The following is a 27,822-nucleotide window of genomic DNA, read 5'->3' as shown; positions in this document are numbered from 1 at the left end:
AACATTGGGAAGGAAAGATTAAACAAACCATTCCCCTTACCTCTATTCTCTTCAAAACATAACCAATCAGCTCTTCCATTTCTGCAAGTACACGGATGAATTTTGACAGACTTGAGATCTGCAAAAGAATAAACTTATATAGATTGGACTCGATGATAAGAACACAATCCTTTAAAAAGCCAAATGACCTAGAAAGCTTTCAAGAAACAAAGAGAATATTACAATTCTAGAACAACATCCACACAGAACAAATCTGAAAATTAGAATATTAAACTTTTTCAATGTAGGAGAAAATCCAGACATGAGTAATAGGATCCAAAATATAAAAGTCATCCATTGGATGAACTTCAGTAATTCAGATATGCCTTGCCTTTCCTGGCTTTAGAGTCAAGAGAGATAGTAATGATTTGTCATATCCAGCCTACTGTGCAGCTGCAACATCTGCTTCATTCTCAACAGTGAATAACTTCTCATTTGCATCCAGGGCATCAGCAATGTCTAGTAAAATTTTTCTTCGGTCTTGCGAAGATAGGCACTACAATGAAAAAAAAATTACATATTTCACACTCAGACAATGAGAATCATTTTCTCCAAGAACAAAAAAAGACAACATGCTTTATACATTTAGGAGTTAAAAGAAGGGACATGCTTAAACTTTAAAGAGTTACACATGTAACGGCTACCAAAAATGCAGAAAAAGAAAGGAGAAATTTTCAAACACAAGAATGCAACCCTTGGCATCAAGGGAAATAATGTGACGTTACCTGAAGTCGCCTTGGACTAAGCATTCTGCCACCCTCATTTACAGTTTTTTTTTAACCCTTTAATGGCTACCACAAAGTATTAGAGACCCCAAGAAGACGACGAAGGAGAAGAACCTGAACAGACCTAATCAAAGAGCCATCTCTGCCTGTAATGTTGCAAGCTCATCTTCCTCAGTAGTATTCTTCCAAGGGGTAGGGCAAGCTGGTTGCCTGCCTACTGAAACATGTTGCACTGGAGCGGCAGGGGTAGTTATGGCAGGCTGAAGAAGTTGTTCCTCCAACTCAGCTCCCTCCAATTCCTCGAGCTCTACCTCCAATTCATCCTAACATGGTGAAAAGATTATATTCAGAATCTCCAACTAGAAAAAGTAAATGGACAAATGAAGATTTATGCGATGATGAACGTACTTCATTAAAATCAGCTGTTGTGCCAATAGGAGTAGACAGTGCTTCCTGAATTTGTTTCATGTTCTCAGTCCACTGATCTCATCCATTTTCTTGTCCACATGATCAATGTCTCTGTAAAATAAAACACCATTATGGAATTATTGAAACAAGTTTTTACAATGTACGAGTAGAGTGAAAATTTTCATTTAAAACTAAGAATTGGAATTCACATGTGTGCAAAGTGCTGTCATCTCAAAACACCATCACGCCATAAGAAAGTGATTTGAAATGCAATGGGGAAATGGTTGAAGAATCCTGGACTGGATGTTCATGTATCACAATTTTGCATTGGATCAGAGGAGAAATTTTTCACTAGAACTAGGTATCGGAATTTGAATATGTGCAAAGTGCTACCATCTCTAATCTCAAGGTGCTGCATTGCATTGGGGAAACGTTTGAAGAATCTTGGACCAAATGTTTGTAAATCATGATTACCTGGTTGCCATTTAAATCCCTCATTTTGGAAGGCAACCGCTGTTTATTTTCAATGCGTACAGATATATGGCCAACATTCTAAATCAAAAAACTTCAGATGCTTAAAAACATAAGTTTTTTTTATTGGTTTGAAGGGTCTGTTCGAACTTTAAAAAGGGTCTACAGGCAACACGCTTCACCTTAAGCGAAATCAAGGATTCCTTGTAAATCTGAATCTGCGAAAACTAAGAATCTCCAAATGCATATTTATTAATCATTGAAGATAAAGAAAGAATGAAGCTACTCACGTGGCTTTCTGCATAGCTTTCATTGCAGCTGCTCCAGTTCTTAGTGCATCAATAGTCTCCGTTGTAGCTTTTGTAGGGAGGAGAATGAGAGTGATGGAGCAGAGATCGGGAGGGAGAGAGAGGATTAGGGAACGGAGAGATCAGGGAACGGAGAGAGAGAGAGAGAGAGAGAGAGAGAGAGAGAAATAACCCCCTTTTTGGGCGCGGCTCTATTTTAAGCGCGCGCCCAAATTTGGGAGATGGATTGGCTACTGGTGGTGGGTACATCTGTGGGCCCCACCATGATTTCTGTGTTTCATCCATTCCATTCATCTATTTTTAGAGATCATTTTAGGGCTTTATATAAAAAATAATAGGTATATAAATCTCAGGTGGACCACACCACAGGAAATCAATAATGATTGGATATCCACTATTAAAATCCTCCTAAGGCCCACTGTACTGTTTATTTCAAATCTAATATGTTGATTAGGTCATAAAGACCCAGATGAAGGGAAACAATAAATATCAGCTTGATCCAAAACTTTTATGGCCCCCAAAATGTTTTTAATAGTTAACGTTCATCCAACACTATTTCCTGTAATGTGGTCCACTTGAGATTTGGATATACCTCATTTTTTCTCTCATATCATAAAATGATCTATACCTCATAAAATCTCACTTGATGCTCACCTTTAAGCTCATATTTAAAAGCCTTGGAAAAAAAATGAAAGAAGAATGCTTACAAGGAGATTCAAATGCATGAAGAGCTTGATGGGAGTGTCTTCTTCACCTACAAATCTTATAAGATGAGATGCAGAAAATATGAACATCCATAGACAGCCATATACTAATAACACAACATAAAGATCATACATTTATCAAAGATCTGTCCATTATCACCCACATTGACATATCACAGTTCAATGTAATCATCATCATTAAATTAGGATGTTTCCAACTAAATCAGAAGCAATTAGACAAAGTGGAAATGTGTCTCTGGAGTGCTGGGTCATCACTGTATGCCACTGAAACTTAGGGCTTGTTTGGATTTGCTGAAATATAAATTAAGGACTTCGTTTGTTTTTGTAAATTTCCTGGAAATGTCGTTTCCATTTCACCAAATGCCCCACATGTGCAAAATTCTAAAATCCCTAATTTGTAAAATCAGAAAAATCCCAATTTGGGGTCCACATTCAAATCTGTAAGCCCTATAATCCCCAAATCCCTAAATGAGGGTCCACATCGAATCAGGACTAGCATATTTCATATTCTATCATCCAAAAAACAAAAAGCATGTCATTCTAGTTCAAAAACAAAAATTTCATCCTATCTACATGTCATGTTCATTGCCAAGATATATATATATTCATCTGCTTTGTTGTAGCTCACCCTATAGTTGCGAAAAAATCTTCTATCATTTTTTCCTGCTTTCTAATCTCATAATTCCTACAAACTTTAGGCTTGAAAATGGTTATTTACTACTAGTTTCTGCATCCACTCCCACACCCACTTCCTACTATTTTTAGCAGCTAAGGTTCAGCTTAAGTGATTAAGATATCCATCAGTTATATGTATTCAAGAGGAACTATTTGATCCTTGTCTTAATGATAATATACATAAGCTCATCTTCAGCTCATACTAATGAGTCTAAACAGTTTAGTGTCCGCATCACTTATCTTTGTGCACTGCCATGGAAGGATTATGCCCCAAAGTCTTCTTAATCAAACATCCTGAGCTTTCAATTTGTGCCCGTAAAATAGAAAAACAAACATTGAAACAACCAACAACAATCCACATTTGCTGAAAAAGGCTACAGATTGGTGGCTAGGATCTCCCAATATTAGGAGAGTTTTTTAGTTTGGTGCATCCATGGTGCACTATCCACAACACAACAGACCGATGATCTAGATCAGTGAACCATGGCCCCACATATACAAACTGAAAACCTGATTACACTGCATTAACTTTGGGTCAGGGATCAAATATCTCCTCAACATTCTATCAGCTATTTTGGACTGCTTAGGTTCAGCTGTGTATTAGACCCAACTCCCTAAATCCCTAAATCCTCAAATCTCTAAATCCCCAAATTCATAAATCCTCAAATCCCTAAATCCCTAAATGCCTAAATCCCCTAATCGTTTCAATCGGTATTGAGATTGAGAGAGATTGAGAGAGAGAGAGAGAGATAGATACCTCAGGGTCAACCGAGCTTCCAACGAAGAGAACAACTTCCTGTTTGAGTTGGAGCCTCGATCACGAGTCCACGCCGAAAATAAAGTTTTGGATCAATCTAATATTTTTTTCCCTTCAACTGGGCCTGTATGACCTAATCAACAGATTAGATGTCAAATAAAAAGTACAGTGGGCTTTAGGAGGGTTTTAATGGTAAATATCCAATCACTATTGTTTTCATGTGGTGTGGTCCACCTGATATTTATATCCCTCGATCATTTTTGGTATCAAGCCCTAATATGGTATGTAAAAATGGATAGACGGCATGGATGAAACACATACATCATGTTGGGACCCATAGAGCACCGACCACTAGCCACAGGTCTGGTGTTAAGGGGAGTAGCCAATCCGTTTCCCACTTGGACGCCATACGGTGATGACACCAAGTTTTATGGGCCCATTATGATGTATTTGTTATATCCACGAGGGACAATGAGATCTGGCTGGATGGCATACCGATCTGGACCACCATCAGGTAGGACACCATATAAACATGCTATGAATCAAAAATAATATTGGTCCACTAATAATGCAGGTCAAACATTTATGAGACCAGCCGTTCAAATTCGTCGAAAGTATATTACTGATTTCATTAATACCTATAAATTTTTTACATGTGTCATGTTCACAGTGCAACCCTCTCTCTCTCTCTGAAGCTCGGTTAACCGTAAGGTATCTCTCTCTCTCTCTCTCTCTCTCTCTCTCTCTCAAAACTTTTATGGCCCCCAAAATGTTTTAAATGGTTGCGTTCATTTAATAGATCAATGTCAAATAAAAAGTACAGTGGGCCTCAGGAGGGTTTTAATGGTGGATATATAATAATTTTATAATTTATTATATATACATATGTATGTATGTATGTATGTATGAGAAAAGGTTCCATACGGTTGAGCTCATGGGAACTTCTCATGAGGTCAAGCTATGTGGGCCCCACCGTGATGGGTGTCGAACATCTACCCCATCAGTCAGATGCACCATTCCATGGCGGGCCTGGGGCTTAAAATCAAGTCAATCTGTGACTTTTTGGGGCCACACCACATACAAAAGTTAAGAGGGGTTACCCTCCATTAAAATATTCATAATCATTTTTTGGGCCCACCGAGATGTGGTTCACAAATCCAGCCCATCCATTATGTGTGTCCCACTTGGATGAGGAGTCAGACCAAGTTTCATATGCATCAAAATTTTAGGTGGGCCCCACCAAGTGCTTTTATATGTTTTAGGCATTTCTTCACATGATTTTAGATGGTATGGCCCACCTAAGTTCTATATATGGCTGATTTTTGGGATATCCCATAATTTAAAGGGGGCTCATCAAATGCACGGTGTTGATGGTCGACATGCAACACAGTGGGGCCTATTTAACTTTGATATCCTTTAAACCGTTCATACAACTCGGAGCTCGAGGAGCGTTAATGCTATCTCGACCCTCCCTCTCTCTCTCTAAGCTAGGCCACTCCCCTCTCTCTGTCGTGCCCTAAACCTCTCCATTCTCTCTCTCTCTCTCTCTCTCTCTCTGAGCTCGGTTGAACCTTGAGTTAAGACGGTCTCTCTCTCTCTCTCTCTCTCTCTCTCTCTCTCTCTCTCTCTCTCTCTCTCTCTCTTTCTCTCTCTCTCTGAGCTCGGTTGAAAACTCAATCATGAACGTGAGGTATCTGTCTCTTTCAATCTCTCTTAATCTTAATGTTGATTTAGGAATTTGGGGATTTAGTAATTTGTGGATTCCTAATTTGATGTGGACCCCTATTTAGGGATTTGGGGATTTTATGACTTACAGATTTGAATGTGCACCAATAATGTAGGAATTTTTGGCAAACCCCTAACCTAGGGTTTTCTTTGTTCTAGCTCACGCGTTGCAGGGGAGTCTCCACAAGAACTCAATTTGATTGAGGTAAGTCCTTCCCCTCAAAACCCTAAACATTATCTCAATTGATTTTGTTCTTGCTTTCATTTGAAAACACATAGATCTTGTGCTTTTAACAGCTTCCAGCTACAAATGTTACTTGAATCTCGTTCGGTTTTGAGGTGGGGAAATGATTTTTTTTCTTTTTGATGTTGCTGGTCAGAATCCCTTTTGAAAATCGGTTTTCCATGTGTTTAATGTTGGAAGATGTTGTTGATGCATGTAAAATGTGGGATAATGATTGATGCCCGCCAGTTGTTTTTAAATGTATTAGCTCGAAATTGATGGAGCAGACCCGGATTTGCGTCGAAGCTATTTGGATGTTAAGAGGGGGTCCCTGGAAGGTAGGAACCGCTGTTATGACCATGATAAAGTTGTCCATTTTCTATGGACAGCATTAGAGTGGCCTAGCCATTTGGACAGGCTGTGTTTATGTATTTGCTCGAAATTGATGGAGCAGACCCGGATGTACGTCGAAGCTATCCGAATATTGAGCAGGGGTCCCTGGAAGGTGGGAACCGCTGTTATGACTATGATGAATCTGTCCATTTCCTATGGACAGCGTTGGAGTAGCCTTGCCATTTAGACAGGCCGTGTTTATGTATTTACTCGAAATTGATGGAGCAGACCCGGATGTGCGTCGAAGCTATCCGGATGTTGAGAGGGGGTCCTTGGAAGGTGAGAACCACTATTATGACCATGATGAAGCTGTCTATTTCCTATGGATAGCATTGGAGTGGCCTGGCCATTTGGACAAGCCGTGTTTATATCTGTATTTGCTCGAAATTGATGGAGGAGACCCTATGTGCGTCGGAGATATCCAAATGTTGATCAGGGGTCCCTAGAAGGTGGGAACCACTGTTATAATCATGATGAAGTTGTCCATTTCTTATGGACAGCATTAGAGTGGCCTAGCCATTTGGACAGGCCGTGTTTATGTATTTGCTTGAAATTGATGGAGCAGACCCAGATGTGAGTCGGAGCTATCCGGATGTTGATAAGGGATCCCTAAAAGGTGGGAACAACTATTATGACCATGATGAAGCTGTACATTTCCTATAAACAGCATTGGAGTGGCCTAACCTTTTGGACAGGCCGTGTTTATATCTGTATTTGCAGGGACCACACCCTTAACCTAAACCACACCCTAAACTTATAACCTAAACCTATAACATAAACCTAAACCTTAACCTATAACCTAAACTTTAACCTATAACCTATAACTTATAACCTAAACTCAATTCCCTAAACCTTAACCTATAACCTAACCTAAACCTAAACCTATAACCTAAACTTTTACCTATAACCTAAACTCAATTTCCTAAACCTTAACCTATAACCTATACTTAATTCCCTAAACCTTAACCTAAATTCCTAGACCTAAACCGAAAACCTAAATGTATTCTCAAATCTCTAACCTAAATCTACACCTAAACTTAAAAACCCAATCCTAAACTTAAAGCCTAAATGTATTCTCAAATCCTTAACTTATAACCTATAACCTAACCTAAACCTAAAACCTAAACCTAAACCTAAATGTATTCTCAAATCTTTAAACCTAAAACTACACCTAATCCTAATCTCAACTCCTTAACCTAAACCTAAACTTGAAAACCCAAACCTAAACCCGATTTCCTAAACCTAAACCTTAACCTATTCTTAATTCCCTAAAGCTATAACCTATAACCTATAATCTATAACCTATAACCTAACCTAAACCAAAACCTAAAACCTAAATGTATTCTCAAATCCCTAAACCTAAACCTACACCTAATCCTAATCTCAACTCCTTAACCTTAACCTAAACTTGAAAACCCAAACCTAAACCCGAACCCGAACCCGAACCTGATTTCCTAAACCTAAACCTTAACCTATTCTCAATTCCCTAAACCTTAACCTATAACCTAACCTAAACCTAAACCTATAACCTACACTTATAACCTAAACCTAAACCTATAACCTATAACCTGTAACCTTAACCTAAACGTAAAACCTAAACCTAAACCTAAAACCTAAATGTATTCTCAAATCCCCAAACCTAAACCTAAACCTAAACCTATAACCTACAACATTAACCTAAACATATACTTATAACTTAAACCTATTCTCAAATCCCAAAACCTATAACCTAAACCTAAACCTATGACCTATAATATAAACCTTAACCTATATAACCTATAACCTATCACCTATAACCTAAACTCAATTCCCTAAACCTTAACCTATAACCCAACTTAAACCTAAACCTATAACCTACACTTATAACCTAAACCTAAACCTGTAACCTTAACCTAAACGTAAAACCTAAACCTAAACCTAAAACGTAAATGTATTCTCAAATTCCTAAACCTAACCTAAACCTCTAATGTATAATATTAACATAAACTTATAACCTAAACCTATTCTTAAATCCCAAAACATATAACCTAAACATAAACCTATAATCTAAACCTAAACCTTAACCTATAACCTATAACCTAAACCTTAACCTATAACCTATATAACCTATAACCTATCACCTATAACCTAAACTCAATTCCCTAAACCTTAACCTATAACCTAATCTAAACCTAAACCTATAACCTACACTTATAACCTAAACTTAAACCTAAACATAAACCTGTAACCTTAACCTAAACGTAAAACCTAAACCTAAACCTAAAACGTAAATGTAATCTCAAATTCCTAAACCTAAACCTAAAGCTCTAACGTACAACATTAACATAAACTTATAACCTAAACCTATAACCTACAACATTAACCTAAACCTATACTTATAACCTAAACCTATTCTCAAATCCCAAAACCTATAACCTAAACCTAAACCTTAACCTTAACCTAAATCTAAACCTTAACCTATAACGTATAACCTATAACCTAAACCTATAACCTATAACCTAAACTCAATTCTTTAAACCTTAACCTATAATAGAACCTAAACCTAAACCTATAACCTACACTTATAACCTAAACCTAAACCTATAACCTAAACCTAAACCTAAACTTAAACCTAAACCTACAACCTAAATGTATTCTTAAATCCCTAAACATAAACCTACACCTAATCCTAATCTCAACTTCCTAACCTAAACCTAAACCTAAACTTGACCCAAACCTAAACCCGATCCTGAACCCGAACCCGATTTCCTAAACCTAAACCTTAACCTATTCTCAATTCCTTAAAGCTATAACTTATAACCTAAACATAAACCTTAACCTAAACCTGTAACCTAAACCTAAACTTTAACCTAAACCTAAACCTATAACCTTAACCTAAACCAAAACTTATGTCCTAAACCTTAACCTATAACCTATAACCTATAACCTAAACTTATAACCTATAACTTAACCTTAACCTTAACCTAAACCTTAACCTATAACTTATAACCTAAACATAAACGTAAAACCTAAATGTATTCTCAAATCCCTAAACCTAAACCTACACCTAATCCTAATCCCAACTCCCTAACTTAAACCTAAACCTAAACTTGAAAACTCAAACCTAAACTTAAAAATATCCAAACCTAAACCCGAACCCGATTTCCTAAACCTAAACCTTAACCTATTCTCAATTCCCTAAAGCTATAACTTATAACCTAAACATAAACCTTAACCTAAACCTATAACCTAAACCTAAACTTTAACCTAAACCTAAGCCAAAACCTGTGGCCTAAATCTTAACCTATAACCTATAACCTAAACTTATAACCTATAACCTAACCTTAACCTTAACTTAAACCTAAAACCTAAACCTTAACCTGTAACCTAAAACCTAAACCTAAACCTAAACCTTAATTTATAACCTAAAACCTAAACCTAAACCTAAAACCTAAATGTATTCTCAAATCCCTAAACCTAAACCTACACCTAATCTTAATCTCAACTCCTTAACCTAAACCTAAACCTAAACTTGAAAACCCAAACCTAAACCCGATCCCAAACCCGAACCCGAATTCCTAAACCTAAACCTTAACATATTCTCAATTCCCTAAAGCTATAATCTATAACCTATAACCTAAACCTTAACCTAAACCTATAACCTTAACCTTAACCTAAACCTATAACCTTAACCTAAACCAAAACCTATAACCTAAACCTTAACCTATAACCTATAACATAAACTTATAACCTATAACCTAACCTTAACCTAAACCTAAAACCGAAACCTAAACCTATAACCTAAAGCTATAACCTAAAACCTAAACCTAAATCTAAAACCTAAATGTATTCTCAAATCTCTAAACTTAAACCTACACCTAATCTTAATCTCAACTCCCTAACCTAAACCTAAACCTAAACTTGAAAACCCAAACCTAAACCCGATCCTGAACTCAAACCCGATTGATGTAATAATGAAGCCCAATCACATAGCAACAAACAAGAAAATCTTGCTTTGTTGGCAAGCATACTCGAACTCAAGCATCACAATACATCTATTTCCATCTCAACTATCTCTTATAGCATAGATTATTTGAGATTTGCATTTATCTCATTTTTAGAGTCATGTCCTAACACAATATGATAATATTAATAGACAAGGTGGATTTGTCACCAACATTATTCCAAGACCCATATAACTTCTCCTTATAAGAAGTTATGTAGGGCACATGTAGCGTGAATCCATCAAAGGAGATAAGGATCACCTCTCATATGTTCTCTCTCTTTTCATTAGTTTGGGTTTAGATGGATGTGAATGTGAATATGATGAAATATATTATATAACAAGTGCATATCATGATAAAATATATTGTAACAAGTGTATATCGGGAATTTTGTGGTGGAATATTGGGGGAAAAAAAAGACTTTTACCTATAAAATATTTCGTAGGTAAAAGTCTCATCTACGTTTTTTGCCTACGAAACATTTCGTAGGTAAGTAAAAGTCTCATCCACGTTTTTTACCTACGAAAATTTCCATAGGTAAAAGTTTCATCCACATTTTTTACCTATGAATATTTTCGTAGGTAAAAGTATTGTGAAATATTTTTACCTACGAATGCATTCGTCGGTAAAACTCTAACCACAAACCTTTTTCAAGGTAGTGGGAAAACCCCTGAAGGTAAATTTTAAATCATTATTCCTGACGAATGTTTTCGTCAGTAAAGATGGATTTTACCTACGAAATTATATTTCGTAGGTAAAAGTAAATGCTTATAGTCCGCACCTTTCGTCGATACGCCAATTACTGTTGAGGGTCAAATATTGCATATCAGACCCAGTTGTTGCATAGAATTACATGCATGATGCCGCTTAATGGCCTGATTAATCGTGTTTGTAATGCAGGGTGTATGTACGAGCCTGGACCGAAAAGGGGTGCTTAAAGCATGGACTTAACGCTCTAAAGTCACCAAAGCATGGGACGGACTCCAGAGATCCAAGATCGACGGATATGCACGCCAGGAATCCAAGAAAATCGAGAAATTGAAGCTCAACTGGCCTGAAAAGTGTCCAGAATGCAAGATCATAGGGTTCGCACCATCCGATCAGTTCAAAACTCCATACGTGGCCTGAGGACCATAAATGAACCGTACACGTAAAATTTCAGCTCCTGGATCACTGTGGAAGTGGCCCAACGGATAGATCAGCCCCTTTAATCATTATGTGGGGCCCACCTGATATCCGGATATGCTTCAAAATTGTTATAGACTGTTTAAATGAGATGACAAAGCGGATAGACGGAGCGGATCTCTCAAAGACATCATAATGGACCCCATTGGAGTGTGTGTGTGCATAGTGCATAAATGCACTGGACGTGCACAGGAACGAGAAGTCGGTCAATCCGACTTCTGACCGACTTCTTCTTTCAAATCCATCTAAAACGCAAACAGCGTCTTACGCCGTGCATCACGGTTTCGATTGTGGGCCCCACACATCATCCAAATGGGTGATCAGTGCCATCCATTGCGGCCATAAGGGGACGAAAACCCTCTCTTAGGCGTCCGTTTGTTCTCATGCAAGCTACGGGAAGATCGTAACTATAAATCGCAGGTTGGACGGCAGCGAGCAAAGTTCAGTGGACCACACTAACTACAGTCCAAAACCGTCCATTCCTGACTGGTTTTTCGTTAGTAACTCAGTGGACGTGGTGGATTTTATCAAAAACATCACTGTGGGGTCCACCAATCATCGGATATTCCGACGCGGAAGCTCTGTTTCGCGTCTGTGGCTGCGGAGAAAGCTTGTGGGCCACTGACGTGACTTATCAGTCGAATCTGGACCGTTCATCAGACGCCCATGCTCCCTAAAAACAGCGCCTAGGTGGTGGAATTGCAAAGGACAGTTTTAATTGGATTTCGACCGTCCAATCGGAAGACTGACGGTAAATTAAACTAACTCGCTGTTCACCTCGAAGCGGATCCAAAACCAATTAGATTTCATTGGTTTTTCGAGGGGAAACTTATGGATGGGTCGGATTTCTCGTCCAACATCAATCCTGGGCCCACCAGTCATCACAGATGCAAGGCCGTGGTTTTTTTCGCGTTAACAGGGAGTCCGTCTCCGTTGCAAAGAGGATGCGAAGGAGAAGTCAGTGCTCGACTCAGCCACCACTGCCGGAATCTTATAAAGAGGGGGGGAGTTCTGTTTGAAAAAAAAAAAGGAAAAAAGGAGAAAAAAAAAAGCTGGATCGTGGGACTGGCAGCAAGAGAGAGAGAAAACGGAAGGGAGGGAGAAAGAGTAGGGGCGTGGCTGCTGGACGTTAGCTTGGGACAGGAGCTTGGTGCCGGTTTTGTGCTCGGTTTGGCTGCTGGCAACGTGGACAGAAGCTGGACAAGGCTCGGTTCTGCTTCTTCCTTTTCTGCTTCTTCTTCTTCTTCTTCTTCTTCTTCTTCTTTTCTTTGGGAGGTAGCCCATATCATGTGTGGCTAAACCTCTTAGCTAGGGCTAAGAGGTGAAGCCTGTAGTGAGATGGGAGATTTTAATGTGTGCCTTTAATTCATAAACTGAATTTAATATAGTTAATTTTTAAGGGAATATTTTTCTTAGTCTTTTATGGTCTGTTGTGACTGAAATTACAATGGGTTTGCAATGGCTTTGAGTATTTCTTTTTCCCTTTTATGTTTATGAAGTCAGGAACCCCTGTTGTTCATCATTGTCTCATGGGCATGGTAGGATGACAGTACCCTTCCTGATCTTCATACATTGTTGATTAGTTGGTAATTAGTTTAATCCTGTTGTTTGCTGTGTCTCCTGGGCATGGTTAGATGATGGAATCCATTCTAATTCATATACTTGTCATCTCTTAAAAATCAGATCAAGTAGGTTCAGTTTGATTTTCATAAATCTTAATGCAGGCATAAGATCTCCCTGATCCCTACAAGTGGATCCTCTGAATCCCTAGTTTCCCTTCTCTGAATTCCTTAAGTTTTATATAATTATTCCGCAATTATTTCCTAAATTCTATTTGTTTTAGATCGCATCTTAGACTAGTTCTAGTTCTACTTGGTTTTAGATAACGTACAGGTATCAGTCCCTGTGGATTCGACCTCGGTCTTACCGAGTTTATTACTACATCACAACCCTATACTTGGGGAGTGAACAATTACGAACTCGGTTCATACACTACGTCTTTGTCTATGGCGCAACGGCTACCTAAATTATGAAATAGGTTAGCTATTTCATCATTTCCTCTATTCGGATTTCTAAAATAAATTAGGGTTAGGATTTCTTACTCAACAATGGATTTGGATTCGATGGTGTAGTGACACGGGAGAGATGATTCGGCATGTAGAGTGGTTGGAATGAATCCAAGCAACTATCTCTTCCTCTCTCTCTCTCTCTCTCTCTCTCTCTCTCTCTCTCTCTTCTCCTCACTCTTTCCTCCTCTTTTCTCTCTTCTCTCTCTTAGGGTTTAGGAAATTCGTATAGAATGAGAGAGGGGTGGGTTAAGACCCTTATATAGGCCCAAAACTGGTGCAAATGGCCCCAGGGCCAAGGTATACTTAGGTTATAGCCAAAGGGCATTTGTTTCGGGCCAACGGAGCTCATTTGGAGGTCCATTTCCTACATACGGTCCAGAGAAAGTTTCCTAATAATGGATCTATGCCAGGTTAAAGTTTCGGTCCAATCAGATTTGTAGATCGACCATGGAGGACCAGTTTCAGTTCAACGGTTATCGTCACTCGATCAAGGCCACAAGTACACTGACTTGTGTTGAAAAATTTCTATGATCCAAGGGTGTCGTTAAGTCAGAATCCGACGGTTTGAAATGTTAAATTTAGCCTGCAAGTAAATGCCCAAATTCACTTAAGTTTGAGTTCATTTTCTAAAGATATTTGCGTTTCTCATACACTTCGCTCTAGGCTCAAGTTGTGCATTTCTGGATACTATTTGGACTTGATTCTCGCGATAGTAGTCAAGCCCAGTAAGGCAGTCATAACCGTATAGTTTCACGGTAGTTGGACTTTCGACGCGCGGTCCAGGTTCGATACAGAGTTTCAGTGTGCTCCCGAGAGCAACTAGGTTTTGGGATTTCTCCTAGGTTTTCAAGTAGCATAGAGTTAGCGATTCTACTAGTTCTGGGTCTTATAATTCGCATAGAAAGTAGTTTAAGCTAATCTACTAATTAATTCAGTTTAGTACTTAATTAATTCTTATCTAATTTTTACATGATTTGATCCTTAGCGATTTCTGCCTGAGGTGATACTCGGGTCTTTATATGGATTTTTCCGAGACGTTATAGATACTATAGTAAAAGATGTTATGCAGTAGCTAACTATGATAAAACTACGTTAGGCTAGGTAAATAAAAAGAAAATTAAAAAAGTAGATACATGTGTATGGCGTACGGCCTTGAGCTCTTCTTCAATTGCTCTTTTTATAATTTGTTGAGGTGGTAAACTCCTCTCTAGGTTTCTTTGTTGATCTTGGATCTTTCGCATATATGGGAAGCTCTCCGGATAAGAAAGTCTCATAAACAGATCCGGAACTGTTGGCTTCTTAGATCTTCTTCTCATAGCTGACCATTTGATGGGAGATGTTCATGATCCACTAAACGAATTTGAGGTTAATCGAGGAATGATTAATCCCAGACCTCAAATCGATCATGACTGCTCATCTGGTGGCCGACCTCCTATACTTCCAATCGAGATATTACGTGGTCCAAATCAAACCACCTCCTACATTTAACCTTGTTCCTCAATGGTTTGGAATGTTGGAGTGATTTGGCACTTGAAATTGATCTGATATCAGACGAGATCATATCTAGTTCTTTCATTTTCTTGATCCCAATTGAACCATGGCCACAGGATCGGATCATCCAGCTCTCCCATTCCTGTAATTCCGATCAATGTATGGCCTAGGCCCTAATCTCCTTGATGTGTCTGTCTCTTTAACTTGGGTTCAAACCATAGCCAAATTTACTTGGATAGCGGTCCGATCTTCCGATATTCAGAACATTTTTCAAATGCGATAGACCCTTTAAATATCTTTGGAAAGATTTCTTATTTTGGAAAGACTGTAAGAGACGACCTCCCCAAGTGTATCATAGTCATATATGTAATAGGATACATTTCTCTCGGCAGGTCTTTCATATACATGCTCAGTATGCTAATTCATCAATAAGCACGTTTATCGTGGCCACATGGCATCTATCTGGCTATTTGCTCCCCCAAAGACATATGTAAGGCCTCATGCCTGTGCATTAATAATAAAATGAGTAGCCCCAAATGAAGATTTACCAAGAATACTCTAAGGTGTGAGTAGGATCCATCAATACTAACTCATTAGTGCCAACATATGGTGGCCTTTCATTAGTCTATGTCAAGAGTGTAAACACAGTGATCAGCTGATTTTTTATGCCACCCATCTACAGTAACAACATGGTGTATACCCGATGAACGGCCCAGATTTGGCCTCATTGGTTTGGACACATGACCTTGGGTGGAGAGGTTTGCCACAATTGCATTGGTGCTTATTGTTCTAATGATTTAAGACAGTTAATATGATGGGCCTCACGTACGGTAGATGGGGGAAATTAGAAAAACAAAGAACTCTTGTATTAGAATAATTTAAACTGTTGGCAAGTTAACTATTGTACTTTGAGAAGTTTGCTAGCTAGTTATACACTTCAGCACACATAGACAAACTGGCACGTGCCAAAATGTATCATGTGTGAGATTTAAGCCACAATGTTTATATATTTTGGCATAAAATCAGACCTAACAACTTAGGTGGGCCATGGCATATCAAAACAAAAGAATGTCCATATACCGTCAATTTACTTTATATGCTGTGGCCTGCCTGAAGGGTCAAATTGTCTGAATTTTATGGAAAGCTAATGTCTAACACGTGTTTTATGCTTTCGCATCTGCCCCTATGTGTATGTGCAACACTCCACTCACGTGTGAAATTATCTAACTTATACTTCAAATATATATCATTTCCTTAAATATTGTTTGTTGTTTTTTTATTTAGCCATAAGTTTATATCTTCAGGATTTTCACAGTGGCTAACCCTCATTAGCGGTGAGGGAAGGCACCCATCTTATGAAATGGAGCCGTGGATCAGTGATTCAGACCGTTAACATCTAAGTTGTCTGCTCCATCAATGGCCAAAAAATCCCGTAGATCGGAAAACATCATGGCACAAAAATACAGGAGCTGTTTAAGGGAAACAAAAGGGGGGGAAATGAGGAAAAGGAAACTTCGAACTTTTGGCTTTTAACAAGATTTTCCAGAAGGTCCAAGCCCGACCCACAGACAAGCGTGCAGGCCCAAGGCTAGGCCGGCGAGCTTCTGGTCCATTGCCACCGTTAATTAGGCATACGTGGCATATAGAAAGTCCTCCTTCCCACGTGCAGGACACCATTTTTAAGAGAAAGCTTAGAAAATAAAATTAATATAATTTTCAGGAACGTAATTAGGTCAAAATTGCCATAAACCAGACGAATTGGATCATCCAATCAGAAAGATTTTATTATTATTTTTTCATCATCAAACGGAATAGATTAACAAACCATAGTCCCAATAGATCAGGACTTCATCCATACATCAGAACCCTACAATTCAACGTGCTGATTTTTACCAGTACATGATGATAACATTGCCACGGCAGTGGAAGTGAAAGCTAACTGTTCTGTTTGAATATCTTTCCACATTAACAAAATACACGTGAAGGAATTTCCAAATTAGGCAGGCTTTTCGTCCCACCTCTAATAAAACATTTTTACAGCATCACCTGCTGCATCATCATCATCCAGTCAATGGACACGACATACCTACTAAACAATGAGCGCGTACATGTCCCGTACAAACAAGACCTTTCAACGGGGCAGTTATTTATATTCTGGCCAGGGCGTGATGCTTGATACGCAAGCACTTACAAATGATACACGTGGCATATATTGACTGAAATCAAACTGAAAAAATTGCAGCAACCAGCTCTATTAAGTTAGGATCCAAAACTTAGAACTGGTTGAACAATCCTAACCTTTGATCCTTGTATGCTTGTTTGTTGACATAAAACTATGGGATATTTTCTTCATTTTTCTTTGTACCCTGTCAGTCATGGCTAGAGGTGTATGCTAGTCGATTTGAGTCGAGCTTGGCACAGCTCGACTTGGCTTGGCCACTAGTTGACCGTAGCTCGAAGTCGGTCCGGCTCGGTCCTCGAGCTTGATTGGTCGGCTGAGGCTAGTTTGAGCCAATATCGAGCCCTGTGCAGTATTTCTACAAACACATAGACTATACACCTTCAAAATCTCACTATATATAGCATGACAGCAGCGGTTTTATAGGTATTTCAGTATCTTGCACGCAACATCAAAATCAAGAAAAAATGTATTTGTTTCACATACATACCTTCCATGCCACCAGCCGACACTTTATTGAGTCATTTCATCAAACACTTGGTGAGCAACATCAATATCAAAGTAAACAGGTCACCTAACTAGTTCGATTCGAGCTGGGGTTCGTTCCGAGTCGAGTCGAGCTCGGCCAAGCTCAAACTCAGTTCGAAATTTTTTCGAGCTCAAACAATCAGCTCGACTCAGCTCGAACTCAATTTCAAAACCAAGTCAAATCAAGCTTTTTCAAGTCGAGTCAAGTGACCTAACCGAGCTAAATCGGTTCGTGTACAGCCCTACTCATGGTGAACTATCCAGAATGTGTCATATGTCAGTGGTGTCATGTATGATTTACATCAATTAAAAAAAAAAAAAATAATAAGTTAGAGATGTACACACGTGGAATAATTAAATGTTAGAGTTATATCAAAAATAATTCTCTACAAATTAATTATCTTTACAAGTATTATAATTATAATTAGTCCCACCAAAAGTAACATCTGCATACGCAAGAGTTCTAATGTGAAATTCTAGTAAACTTTCATGCACGCTGTTGCAACAGTAAAAGGTGCGTGTGAGTATTTATACAGAATCAATGAAATTTGTATGGCCGATTATTCAAATCTCTTAAGATACAATATTACCACCTCCTAGAAGCTTATAAAAGTGATGGAATGATTTTAGAATTTCAGTGGGCATGGTTTTTCAGGCTTATGTTCTGATGTAGTGGTGTCCCATTGATCGGATCATCTTGATACATCACCATGTGTGCAGGGTTGTATGGTTGGTGCCATTTAGAAAATGGGTCTAGATGTAGAAGTGTTAAGCCATGGCATTTACACTTTGGCATTGTCCTAATCAACGGTCTTGATCATGCCTATTGCAGGTCCGTGTACGTTTCAAATAGGTGGATCTTGTAGTAACATTTCGTTTCTAATCTTAAAAGCAAATGAAGAAATTTAAGGGCGTGTTTGGATTCACGATTTCGAGTGTATAGTATCGTATTAGTGGGATTGATGGGACATGTCCCTTGTTTGGAAACAAACGGTGGGCAACGCATTCAACGCGTGCTAATACGCCTGAGAACCACTTTGCATCATCGATGAGATTGTACCGCGCAACCGGCCGGACGTTTAGTCAGACGTGAACAGGAAGAAAGCATTTTCTTCTTTCACTGTATTGCTGGTAATGCACAATATGGCCATCTTTTGACAAATCCACACCATCCATCATCTTCCTCTCGAGATTTAAACCATAAATGGTGAGCTTTGATTATCCGATGATGTGGCTCACTGAGACAATCAAGCTGAAACAACAGCCGAATGGTCTTCTTTTGATCATTGTAGCGATCATGAGGAAGTACATGGCCATGAAAGGTCAACATGGTTTTGATGGATTTTTCTCCCTCTACCTGATGAACGGTTCAGATCCACCTTTCACTACATGATGGTGGCCCACAACAAAAAGACGAACCTCTGTTTCGCAACAGAGTCGACGTACGTCGACTCTGTGAAGTTTGGTGGCCCACTTATTGAAGCTTCTTGGAAAATTCACTCCGTCTATTAGATTTAGGACAAAAAATCATCCGGAAGGAAGTGCTTTTGGAGTGAAATCAGCGTGGCCCATGAGGATGTTTACTCTGCCGTCCATTTCATATTTAACGGTTGAGATTCTGTAATAGTTTGCATAGAAACAAAAGGACACTGAGGCAAGGGTAATGCGCACCCTCTGAAGTGAATGAACGACTCAGATCATTCAATGGAACAGTGAGTGGGCCCCACTACACGCATGTATATACATCATGTGGCACTTATCCGATCGTTTCCAAACATTCATCTGACATGAAATTATATACATGCTAGAGTAATACGTCCTATCCAAACATGTTTTAGTGGCACGTCTCCACTGGATGTATTCTGAATATCGCCCAACGTATACGTGAACAGTACCGGATACAATACAATATAACCAAAACGTGAATCCAAACACGCCCTAAGAATATTGGCCACCATGATTTTATGAGAAATTCACTCCCTTCATCAATTTTGCCTATTCATGTTAGGATATGAATCCAAAAATGCAGAATATTCAAACTAAAGCCGCTACATGATATGAAATTTGAGGGATGAAATCCCTGCCATTGAAATCTTCACCAAGCAATCAAAATGTTTATATGCCATCCAATCCGTTCATGCATCTATAACCCCACATAGGTTTCAATGGTGGGCATTCGATCTCCACTATTTCATGTAAGGAACCGCTCTTGATTTTTGGATTTACCTTATTTTTGAATTCATGCCCACCGATGAATGGATGGATGTCAAACATACATTGGGGTGGGCCGACAGCGGGTGAGGAAATTTGCAGCCGATTCAAAGCATCACAATGCAAACAAAAGTGTCATAAACCAAAAATCGTTCTAAGGAAATTAAAGCGAATCGGACCTTTGGAGGTCAATGTTCAACCAATCTTTATGTCACGTGAAGGCCCATCGATTTGAATTTTTCAAATAATGGAGTCCAACCCACACCACCCAACAACTTTCAGCATTTGTGATAGCAGCCCTTGGCCGAGTCAAATCCTAGGATGAATGTCACCGCTGTCTATGATGAGGGCGTGGATTGCATACTGACCCTGTCAGTACTGCCTGGCTGGTCTGTGCTATGTGGGCCCCACCATGATGTATGTGTTTTATCCTTATTATCCATCAATTTTTTTTTAGTTCATTTTAAAGCATGAGTTCAAAAATAGGCAGATCTAAGACTATATCATTGGAAAACAGTGTTGATTGAATGCACATTCATTAAAAACTTCTTAAAATTCACTGTAATGTTTATTTGTCATCCAACCTGGTCATATAAGCCTGGATGAAAGGATAACACAAATATCAGCTCTATCCTGAACTTTTGCGGTGAATTCAATCACCATTGCTTTTGTAATTCCCAAAAGCAGTTTTTTAGGGGTAAGCATTCAATCATCACTGTTTTCTGTAGCAGGTCCACCTGATATTTGTGATATTTGGATCTGCCTCACTTTTGGACTAATGCCAAATGATTTGGTAACATGAATGGACAACATAGACAAGACACATCATGATGAAGACCACGGAATTGGCAAGTAGGCTTGCAATATGCATCTCCCTGTGGAAGGCACATTTATGTGGTGATCATGTACTTTGCATCACTTAGGGAGCGTTTGGCGCATGAAATGAGATGAGATTAAGTGGGATGGAATTGAAAACACCACCATTTAAATTCCACGTCACGTTTGTTTTCTTCAACAATTGCAAGGTCCATATACTTTGAAAAATGTGTGTTGAGAATGGTTATGAAGAATCCATTTGAAACATGGAATTTGTAGCAGAGGATTTCCAAATCCATTTGAAATTTGAAATATAGTATGCCATCCTGTCTGTACAGATTCATCTTATCAGTAGAAGTAAATGATGGTACAAGTTTTGTGGGTCCCACCAAAATATATGGACTATATCCAGACCATCTATCCATTTTTTAAGATTATTTTAGGGCATGGGCCTAAAAATCAGCAGATCGAAAGCTTACATAAACTACACCATAAAAAGTAATAGAGATTGAACGCGTACCATTGAAAACTTCGTGAGGGCCACGGAAGTCTTGGATCAAGTTGATATTTGTGTTTTTCCTTCATCCAGGTGTTTGTGATCTCATGAATAGGTTCAATGGGTAAAAATGCACCATGATGGACCCTAGGAAGGTTTTATTTCTATTGTTTTCTGGAGGTCCATGTAACTTCTTTGTTTTTGGGCACATGTCATAAAATGATTATGCAAAATGGATGGACGGTGTGGATATAACACATCATAGTAGGTCCCACATAACCTGTTGACGCCACGACAATAGAAAAGCCTGTGACATTTTCAAATAGTGTCTTTTATGGTGGACGGGGGGTATGGTTGATTTCATAGATCAATTCAAACGTGATTTTAAATAAACACTATAATTTACATTTTTAATATTTACATTCCAAACATGGGATAGAATATCCACTAAACCATGGGATTTGTAAAGGAACTCTAACACCATATTACCACCGTAAAAAATCAATTCCATTCCACTAATTAATCCAATCTAATTCCACACCCCAAATGCTTCCTTTGAATCACCATGCAATCCACATCCCTAGCAAGTGGACAAGGATTAGGCAGGGATCTGCCTGCCCCCTGACAATGAGGCATGGATGATCTGATGGGATTTGGTTGGATGCAGGCCATTGTCAAGGATAATATAATATAAAGCATATTTGAAAGTTGTTTGGTTGCATGCATACATAATTACTCGTAAATGTCATGTACATGCTTTTTAAGCTAATGCTGGGCAGAGCTTGCGGTTTGTCTGTCACAACATGATTGTTGGGGACCGTTCCAAAGCCAATATCCCACCGGAAGATTTCAATGGCAGGTGTTATTATCTCTTCCATTTCGTATGGTGCAGCTCATTGGAGCCTTGGATGTGCTTCCATTTTGAACTCATATTCAAAAATGAGTTGGGAAAATGGGTGGACTATGTGGATTATATAAAACACAAACATCACAGTGGGCCCCACTGCACCTGCCACTAGGGAATCCACTTCCTCAAAAATCTGTCTGATCTGGCAATACGGTGGGCCACAAGTATAAATATATTTTAAAAATAAAAAAAATAAAATAAAATAAAGACAGCCAGCTAAGGAAACTGTCCAGAGTTCCAAATTCAACGTATATTAATTGGAGCACTTTGAGTGGTCAGCTCAGCCTTGAAGCATTACATTATGGTTCATTGGATGAGTGGGCCGGTCTGATTTTTGGGATATGGCATTTTCAGCGCGCGTATATTTCTCAATGGACATGGTCTTAAACATGTGTGCGACGTTAGTACGTGTGACGCATAGCCCTAGCCTCTGATAGAGGGAGCTAGCAGAGGAATTATGTTAAAAGCTACAGATGGATGGTGCCCGTTGGCCGGTAATCCAGACCATTGGTCTACTACATTGCATGATGGATGGACAACACTCCAAAATCTCAGAGAAGGGAAGTATATCCTAGCTACCAGTACTGGAATTTTCCAGTGGGACGTCGACCACTTCTATATTTCTCTTCTTAACCATCTATTTATAGGACACAAAATGAAATGCTGAGATTGTCCTACGAAGGAGATGTTATGGATATGGTACATCGACGGCAAGGTGCAAGGATCAGCGGTCTAGATTACCGACTATGGGCCCCACTTATCAGATTTATAAAGACGTGTACACTATTCAAGGAAGTAGACCACGTATCTCATAACTCAGGACAGCTACAACTACCCCCACAGGGTCCGTCCTTATCCGCAGCCATCTCTCTCTTCAGAAGTCTCTAAAAATAATTGCATGCCACGACTTCCCTGATTTGAAAGAGGAGGGATTTGGGGCATGAAACGACTACGATGAATTCATACCTTTGGAAAAAGTGGCAACGTTAAGAACGTGGACTTGGATTCGATGGTTACCCAGTAGTACCTGTGTTGTGGAGCATGTGTTTTATCCATGCCAGGTTCGGCCAGCTCAAAGGTGTATTGGGTCAGTTTCCATCAATGAAAATATTCGGATTTTAAAAGGATTTAGTAGGCCGAATTTTCACTTGTACCAGCCGAATTTTTTATATACCTATAAAATCCGATAGCCGTTGAAATAATATTGTTGTAATTCGACCGGTCGAAACTCGATTATCTAAAGCATTAGTCCAAAAATGAGGCAGTTCATATCTCTGGTGAACCACACCACGGAAACGATGGTGATTGAGAACTGCCACCATTAAAAACTTCTTAAGGGCACAAACGTTTTGGATCAAGCTGATATGTGTGTTTGCCTTCATCCATGTCTGTGTGACTTAATTAACAGGTTAGATGGCAAATAAACATTACATTGAGCTTTAGAAAGTTTTTAATGATGGGTGTCTAATCACCATTAATTGTTTCCTGTATTGTGATCTACATGAGATTTGGATTCGAATGCACTAAAATGTGGTAGAAAAATAGATAGACAACATGGATACAACACATCAGGGCCCACAGCACCAACCAGCAGTGTCAAAACCTCAGCATAGGAGAGATCACCACTGAATCCGAGTCGGTTTACGGCATCCAACGGGTTCATCCTGTGGTCCTTCCTCATGCCTTGGTGATAGATTCACAAGAGTTTCAACACAAGGTCATGGGTTCACTTACCATTGTGGTAAAATCCCACTATGGTATGAGTGTATATATATGAGCATATGCATGGGTTAAAAAGACAAAAAACACCGGGTAGGCAACATGTAACTTTGGGGTGGTTCTAGCGGTCTATACTTCATGTTAGACAAAGCTAAGGACAAACGCAACCTAGTTAAGCTAAGGTCAAAACAAAGTGCTCTGAAAGTTCAATTGGAGACAAAGCATGTGCTATAATTGTTGACGGCCATAGCTTTATTATTTGGTCGCCTGTTTTGTGCATATAACATATTATTGAAAGTTATATATCGACAAGATCTATATATGATTTTTGGCATGATTTTTCAAAAAAAAAAAAATATATTTTAGGGATTATATTTTAATTTAAATTTAAAATTAACTATTTTTAATAAATTAGTGTTTTTACTATTTTAGAGTTTAAAGAGACTCGAAATAAAGTATTTATTTAAGTCATTAAAAAGAGTTATGTAAAGTACTTTGCAGAGAGATTTCATTCATACTTTTCATTAATAATACAATTTTATCTTTTTCTTTTTAATTTATCTTTTCTTATTGATTCAAAAGCTATTTTTAAAAAAGAAGATGGTGATTTATTCTTTTTATCCATGCACACACTATGTTATTTGGTATTACAGTAATTTTCTCGAGTAATGCTGTCGAATACTGTATTGGGCGGTGACAAAAGGATCCATATCATCGAAAATCAAGCATTGAAGAGTGCGAAGTTTGTGACATTTTATTGAAATCCAATCATTCAATACAGGAGTTATGAGTAAGGATTAATTGACTGAGGCCATTGATCATGACAATAAATGGCTAATAACAGTCAAGGGCTTGCAACCAATCAATTAAGGTTGTAACAGATGTAGCACTCATGCTAAATCATTTACCACAATCCCATGCCAACGAAGTTAACTTAAGTAATCATATGCTTTTCAACCAATCAACTATCGAAGAAGAAGATTGGAGCTATGCAAATGAAGTAGTGTCTCTTGAGGGTGGAGGAGAAGAGTACGGACATATGCAGATAAAAGAATTCCTCTCAAAGAAACCAACAGATAAGATTGCTTGAATGAATCAAGTATTTCATACATGCATCAACATATGCTATCATACAAAGAGGGACCCATCATTGGATTGCTTGATGGATCCAGGAATGAATTGACAATAACACTAAAAATAAGTTTCAATTAAGTTAAAACCTCAATTTATGTATAGGCAGAAGGAATTAGTGGATCAACATTTATGGATGATGTTGATAGTGATGGCAACAACAGCATGGCCAATCCATGTTAATCCAAAATAACAAAAAAGGTGAAAGTCAAAACCTCAAATGAAAAGGATTGAAAAGAAATAGAAGGTAATGTTTTATTTCCTAAAATTATTATATATAATTCCATTTTGTCATGTAGACATTTACCATAAGTTGTTATTGAAGATAAAGAAGGCACGTTACAAAGGAAGGATCATTACAATGTATGCTATCATTCTAAACTCAGCGACGAGTTTAATTTTTCAAGTGTAGTCTAGAAAGTTCAATTCAAGGTCTGGTGTGCGTTATAGATTCTGACAGCCATGATTTATAGTTGGTTATCCATTTCATGTGTATAGAATATTGTGATAGCCATGACTTACAATTATCTATTTAATTCATATAAAATATTATTAGAAAGTTATCGAAGAACTTATACATGATGATGAACTTATACATGATGACCACTGTCCAAGGCTACTGGCTTGCATATGGTTTTTCAAAAATATATTATTTTAAAGGTTAATTTCGAATTTAAAGTTAAAATTTATTGATTTTAGTACATTACAATTTGTCTTAAGGTATTTTAGAGTTTGGAGTTTTGAAATGCCTTAAAATAATTGTGTCAGTTATAAAAAACGGTTCAAGTTTAGAAATCATTTATTATTTAAAAATAATAATAATAATAAGAAGTTAGACTTTCAAGTTTACACAAGAGATTTTATAGATTGGCTTTACTTAGACTTTTCATCAATGTCTTTTCTAGTTGTATGGTTAAAATCGTCATTAGATGATTTGAACGGATTGGATGTAATGCAAAGGCATAGATTGCAAGGACACTAACGTCTTGCAAAGACAATTAATAACTGAGTATATTTTAGTCATTTTAACCAAAAAGCAATCATCTAAAACACCGCTGTGAGGACTGAAGAGCTTTTAAGGGTTAGTAATCGTATGTTAGGTTGACTGCACGTGCAATGGTCAAACCCAGGAAAGAGGAATCCTGCCGGCGCATTTCCATGATCAAAAGAGGTTTGCAGTCAAGGCACGCGAGCCGGAAACGGATTGGCAGGGGTGGCTGATGGTCGGTGCTCTGTGGGACCCACCATGATGTATGTGTTTCATCCATTCCGTTCATCCATTTTTACAGATCATTTTAGGTTTCAATCCCAAAAATGAGAGGGATATAAATCTCACGTGGACCACACCACAGGAAAACAATAGTGATTGGATATCCACCATTAAAATCCTCCTAAGGCCCAATGTACTGTTTATTTGACATCCAATCTGTTGATTAGGTCATGTAGACCTAGATGAAGGGAAAAAACAAATATCAGCTTGATCCAAAACTTTTATGCCCCAAAAAGTTTTTAATAGTCGACGTTCATTCAACACTCTTTCCTATAATGTGGCCCATTGGGATATACTCATTTTTGATCTCATAATACATAATGATCTAGAAAAATAGATGGACGGCATGGATGAAACGCATACATCATGGTAGGCCCCACAGAGCACCGACCACCAGACATTGGCCGGTGGCAGGGGGAGTAGCCAATCCGTTTCCACGCGAGCCTGGCTTTGAACTGGACACGTGGCGATGATAGAAACCGCTGATGTGGTAGGCGTTCGTGTGGGTGGGCCAAGCATAACGAATACCAACTGGACGATCAAACCGGGTCCGTGGTTGGAAGGTTCGCCAATCGAATAAAGATGGTTGCACTTCTGCCACAAAATTTTAAAACCGTCCATTTGGCAATCAAAACTACGGCTGAGATGGTTTTACAGTTGGACGCGGATTGCGTTAATCCGGGCGGGCAGGGCTCTGTGGGGCCCACCATGATGTGAGTGTTTTATCCACCACGTTCATCGTTTTTCTCAGATCATTTTAAAATATTATCCAAAAAATGAGGCAGGTGCAAGGTTTAACTGGACCACAAAGTGGGGATTGAACGTACACCATTAAAAGCTTCTTGGGAGCAGGAGACATTTAAGATTTTGTATTTTCACTTCATCCATGTCTACATGACCTTATGAATAGGTTAAATGGTAAAAAAAAACATCAAGGTGGTCCTTAGAAAGTTTTCAACTGAATAACATCTTAAAATGATCTAAGAAAAGCTATGAACGGCATGGATAAATCACTTACATCATGGTGGGCGGTAGGACGCAATCCACGTCCTTTACAGTAACGAAACGATGGCTGCCCGAGTTTTGGACACTAATATACCGGAACCCTATTACTAGGGAACCATTATCATCGTCCGAGCAAGATCTGAAAATGCTCGCTTGATATACATCTCTTAGAAGTCGAAGAGCGGGGTTTCATCCAAACAGTATTAAGGTTCACCTACGGTGATGATTGATACACGTTTCCAACGTGGGGTAAACCCGGCGGTTTTAGGAACTTGGAATTTCTTGGCAGTGGCAGAGCGGCTCGTTCCAATCGGGAGCGGATGAGCATGCGGGGCCCAACTTGTTGAATGTGTTTCATATCCACGTTGTCTTTTTTTCAGATC

The 27,822-nt window shown here is 38.6% G+C and overlaps 1 pseudogene; it reads right to left on the bottom strand.

Annotated features, from left to right (window-relative positions):
• Nucleotides 1–726: 726 nt before the first annotated feature.
• On the bottom strand, nucleotides 727–22,285 carry LOC131246937 (vacuolar protein sorting-associated protein 32 homolog 2-like; annotated as a pseudogene).
• Nucleotides 22,286–27,822: the final 5,537 nt, after the last annotated feature.

This window comes from Magnolia sinica, chromosome 5 (genome assembly GCF_029962835.1).
Source record: "Magnolia sinica isolate HGM2019 chromosome 5, MsV1, whole genome shotgun sequence".
In the NCBI taxonomy this organism is placed as follows: Eukaryota; Viridiplantae; Streptophyta; class Magnoliopsida; order Magnoliales; family Magnoliaceae; genus Magnolia; species Magnolia sinica.
Note: the sequence above shows the minus strand (reverse complement) of the source record. Positions and strands in the feature narration are given on the sequence as shown.